Raw genomic sequence first — 6,004 nt, 5'->3', positions numbered from 1 at the left:
AATAATAATAGTTTACAATATATTTTGTGTGTGTGATTTTACATTGCGTAGATCAGTAGGTTTATGTTGTAGTACTAATGCCGGAAATAACGGGGTTGTTAGCGGGTTTCAGTCGCAGAAAGTATTGAAATGTTAGGTAATTCGAAAATGACAAACTTCCCGAAAAAAAAACAATCACAAGTTTTCGGGAAATAAAAAAAAAAATCGAAATTCGAGAAAATTAGAAAATTATATTTACGCTTAAAATAATTTTAAAGAATACAAAAATCTCAATTGAAAAATAGAAGAGGAAAACATTTTTAATAAATTATGCTATACAATATTTTTATTATAATAATATGACGTACCTGTAGTGTACGGAATAGGTAACTTAAAATTATTTATTTTCAAAACTTAAGTCCAGCGTTGAATATTCTGATTGCACCCTGGTTTCAAGAAAAATAACTAATACGAGTTAAAATACTTAAAAAATTGTCCATAAAATAGAAAATAAAAATCTAATTTTGTATTGAATTGGTATGGTCTGGCTCCCCGCATACCTCTCTTACCATAATTGACCGTATTATCAATACGGTTATTTGTTCTAAAAATATTATAATATGTGAATATATTTTTTTAAATTGTATGTGGCCCAATAGGTACTGTATTACTGTAGATAAATAAAACCAATTTGTTTTTGCAAAATATATTTTTTCAGTAAAAAAAAAGCTTGTCGCTTTCACTGATTTGTTTAGACCATTTTTTTTCTTTCGGAAACGTCGATCCCCAGTCTACATCATCACATCTGTCGTAATCCAATATCGTTAAATTAAGTATTAGTCATGCATAAGTCCAAGAAGACGATTTGTATCTCGCACCAAGTCACCCCAAGGCCTTCCCTCAACAATCTGCGTCGATATTGTATCGTCGTCGGTTTGTTTATTCGCGTTTCCGGTCAATGTGATAATATTATTACTATCACGCACAGTCGCCATATTGCACCTAGTCCCCGAAATATAGACGTGCGGCGTCGATCATATGCGTCTAATTCCAATACTGTAGTGGGCAGTGGGTTTTTTTTTTCGCCGCTTGCGGAAACACGTCAGTCGGTCGTCCCCAAGGTCACGGACGGTTTTTTTTTTATTCATCGCTCGAATCACGGTCACATAATATCGAATCCATCGAGCACCGTTTTTCCACGGAAGCCCATCGGATTTCTCCGCGGCGAACGTTAATCTAGTTCCGCGAAATTTCCCGCACACACTCACCGCGGGCATCTATATACAACCGAGCTGTGGGTCAAGGTGCTCGACGTGCGTTTATTATTATTATTATTAGCAGTATCACACTATTATTATTACTACCAATATTATATAATTATTATTTTTAATTATTTATTTATTTTTTCTACGTTGATTAAGCATCAACTGCACAGGTCATTAGCTTACAAGTGTTCGTCTTGACATTGGCGATTGTACACTGCTATTATACAAATTGATTTTTTTAAATATGAAATTATGTCTTGGACCGATTGCTTCATACAAGTTGTCCGGGATGTTGAAGTCTTTTCTGGCTTCGTCAAAGTTGGGGCAGTGGACGATTATATGCTCGTTGGAGTAGTTTGTGTTACATGTTGGGCATAGGGGTGGATCTGTCTTTGCCATAAAATGTCCGAGTGCGAGTTTCGTGTGACCAATTCTGAGTCGATTAAAATTACTTCATTTTTCCTGTTTGGATCAGTGTATTTCGGCCAGAGTCCAACAGAGTGCTTAATTTCCCTTAATTATGTTCTGTGGTTGTGTGCCAAATGCCAATATAATTTTTATTACTATTATTGTTCATATTGTTACGATAGTTGCGTATAATTGCCGAGTTTTAGGTCCAAAAAAGAGTGGGGCCTAAAATTCTGCTCACCATACAGTAGTAGTTTAGTAGTTATACACGCACCACAAGCAGTGGCATATCGAGCATATTTTTTTAAGGGCAATTTCTCCGAACAATTTTAGGCGAGTGAGTAGAATTATGTTAGGGCATAATATGTAAAATTATTTTTATACTTAACTATAATTATTGAATAAGTAATTAATATTATATTTACTGTAATTCAGTGTGATGAATTAGAATTACACAATAGGCATGTTATATTTTATAATGATTTACTCAAAGAGTCAGAATTCAGATGCCAAAAACGCGTGCTGTATTGTTGTACGTAAAAGGGGATCTGTTGGGAACATAATGTTATATTGTATGATTAGGGTATTTATGCTTGGAAGGTGAAGTTGATACTATTAATGTTAGTCGATATGTTAAAATAATATAATTTTTTTTTTTTATTGAACTTAAGCCCGGCGACTAGGACCATTAGCTGTTGTAGGAGTTATGAACTGTGGTAGGGGTAGGTTGGTTGGTTGTTTTTTTTTCGATTGTTGTGGTAGATAGCAAACACGTGTATGTGTGGCAAGGTTTTTAACTACTATGAACCCGGGTGGTCACCCATCCGGGAACTAGAAGCTGTGGCCGTTACTTACTCCCAGTCGCATTCCGCAACTGGCAGCAGCCAACGCGCCATGGAGCCGCAAAATAATATCAATATTGATTTTATGATTTAAAAAAAAATGATGTGTATGTACTACGTATTTTGACAGTTTTTAATTTGTGGAGGGGGGGGGGGTACCTTCAATATTTTCCGTTATGTATAAAATGTTCGTGACTAAGATAAGGCAGATGTGGGGGAAGATTTTGAAGGGATATTCCAAAAATACTAAAACATTTAGAGGAAATTAGTGTTTTCCTTTCAGAGAATCTCCTTGTAGCTATGTTGTTAAAACGCATTGAAGGTGTAACGGAAATATTATCTCCGTGAAATCGCGACGCTATGCCAAAAACTAATTTCTTTTTGTGCAAAAAGTGACATCATAAACTTAAATAAAAGTAATCAAACGATCTGAAAATAAAAAAAATAATAACTTACTATTTATTTAGGTAAACCAATTTTGAAGGTTTTGAGATAAATATATAAAAACATTTGATTAGATAATTTATCGATTTTTTTATGAGCTTGACGAATAAAACAGATGAAAATAAAATTATATTTAACAGAACAGACACTACCTATATTGTACAAATAATTTGACGGTGTGTGTACCCAAAGCATTATATAGTATAATTTAAAGTAAATATTTAAGTTATTTACGCGGAGTGTCAATCTTTTGATTTTTGGGCTCAATACAATCGAACAACTTTTGTAATAGGGACTATTATGGGTACTCATGTATAAGTTTTTTTTTTGTATTGATCTAAAGCCCGGTAACTATGGCCATTAGTGTCTGTGCAGGAGGAAACTGTTGGTTTGATACACATATTGTATGTGTGGCAAGGATGTTGTTTGCTTGGTGGTCACCCATCCGGAAGATAGCAACGCCGGTCGGTGTGTACACTTAGAGTACGTACGCAACTGAGTGTAGCCATATGTGTTAATTATTTCGGTGTTAAACCGTCACTCACCTAGAGCTATCGGTTAACGCTCTGCACTAACATATGACCTAACATTGAGAAAATAAATTATATGCTTAATAATTGACTCGCCGTGTCTTGTTCGTTAAAATATTTAAAAGTAATAGTATAAAGACGATTAAAGTAGTAAAATTAATCGACGAAATAAAACCGTAGTTGTCGTAAATGTATTGGTTCGTAGCATTGAATAAAGGGTGATTTTTTTCTTTAAAAATTCAGCTATTCAAAATCTGTTTGTTTTTTGTAATTTTTTTTTAATATACAGACCATATTTTCAAATGTTTGATATTTGTTGTACTATTGACTCAATCAGTGTCACGTGGAAATGTAAACTTCTGTTTTTTTAAATTAGCACTCCTCTTTTCTACTTAAAATTATTTCGAGGATAATTTTTCAAAATAATTTTCACTTCTCATCAGAATCAAAATTTTGATTTGTTTGTAATTGCAAAGGGCAATGTTATTATTCTTAGGTAGTTTAAACATTTTAGTAACTGCGAAATTATTCTTTCAAATCTCGAATCGGGTACATCAACATGTCCAACAGAATGATGAATAATCAACTGAAAACTCCGAAACTCAAATCGTCGATAAATGCGTCGTTGAAAGAATAAATCGGGGCGAGCATGCTTGCAGGTGAATCGCCTTGTATGTTAATAATATATCATCGTATTTTACTATTACAGAAGCGACTCGTATAGAAAGTGAATATCACTAGGCATATTATTACCTGTGCGTATACCTATGTCGTGACACGATAATATTACGTGTTGCAAGTCGTCTGAGGATAACTGTAAAAAAAAACAAAGAGTATCTCACAACAGGTTTCATACAGTATGCCTACTGGCACGTCGACGGTATATCATGATGACTGGTCACTATTGTGACTAATAGGTATTACGCCGCGGCCGCTCCATATGGCGAAAAAAAATGAATCATACTTTTCGTCAGTATAAAACTGAATTATTGTTGTCTTGGTTATTGGTATTGACTTATAATTGTAGCACACGTTTTAACAGCGTTTCTGAGTAACACGATCCAGGAAAGTGCGTGTTATAGCCGTCGATGATATAATATTACTATGTAATAGATATTATACATTATGATAAAACTAGAGCTAGGATTTATGAGCGTTGGTATAGATAGATTTTTTTTTTGTTTCTTCCTTTTACGAATTCCATCAGTGATATCCACGAATCACCTCATACACATATACCAAGTGTATTTTTATCCTGCACATTTTGCATATTTTAAATGTACACATGCGTGTAATGTCCATATTGTATATGTACAAAGTGACTTAAATCCATTTGTTTTAAAATTACTATAAGATATTTTTTATGAGATTATTTCGATTAATGATAGTTTGAAAAATATTGGTTGATTGGTTGCTGTTTATATATATATTTTTTGTTTTATCTATAAAAGAAAATTTATAAGCTGTATAACTTAAATAAGCACAATAAGCAAATATGATAATTAATAGACATTTGAATTGTGAAATAATATGAGAAGGGATATGATACATAATTTTAGGTTAATTAACCTCTGTAATATTATTTTTTCTTGAGTCGACGGGTGGGGATTTATGGGTTGTGTATTGGATGGGATATTCGATAATAACGGGTTAGTATGGCAGTACAGTTTTCATTTGCATTCCATAGTAATGTTTTGAGTATGTTTAAATTTGGTTTGTTATTCGACATTTTTCACAAGTTCGTTTATTACAGTAGGTTGTGAGTAGTGTTATGAGTGGATTTATTAGGTATTAATTTGAATTTAGAAATGGAAGAGAAAAATGCTGTGGCTATATAAGACTTACATTGATTAGTAGTATAATTTAGGGTAATATATTTTGGTGTGGTGTTAATGTGGGATGGAGGGGTTGTGGGGTTAGCTTTGGAGAGGGCGAGGCGTCTCTTATATTGGGCTTATTTTGGTTGGTATTAACATCGGAGTCGAACCCTCTTATTTACAATAGAACTATAGTTTACATAATTTCTTAAATTATATTTTTTATTTGAAATATTTTTTTACCATGGTTTTTATTACATTTTTATAACGAATTTTAACCAAATTAAATGTTTATTTAACTATTTTATACAGGGTGTTGTAGTCATTGATAATTTAATGTTTAAAAGGTTTACACGTCAGAATAACTATAGGGTTACCTAGGATTTATATGCATTGGTATGTTTTTCTTGCATCGTCCTTTTAGAAATTTGATCAGTAATTTCCAAAAATCACATCATAATAGTATAATACATCGAGACACATTTAAATTTTTTTATTTTACATAATTTTGCATATTTGAAGTTTAATGCGCACATTGCTGCACAATTTACTTAAATAGATTCATATGGATTTATTTAAAAGATAGAGTAACAACAAAACAACAATGATTTAGCTTAGTGCTTGTACATAAAAAGTAAGTTTATTCGATTTGTTTTAAAATAATAATAAAATTAATTTGTATAAGATTATTTCGCTTTATAATAGTTTTGAAAAATATC

The sequence above is a fragment of the Myzus persicae genome, unplaced genomic scaffold (genome assembly GCF_001856785.1).
Source record: "Myzus persicae strain clone G006 unplaced genomic scaffold, MPER_G0061.0, whole genome shotgun sequence".
Taxonomy (NCBI): Eukaryota; Metazoa; Arthropoda; class Insecta; order Hemiptera; family Aphididae; genus Myzus; species Myzus persicae.
The sequence above is the reverse complement of the archived record's forward strand: the minus strand, read 5'-3'. Positions refer to the sequence as shown.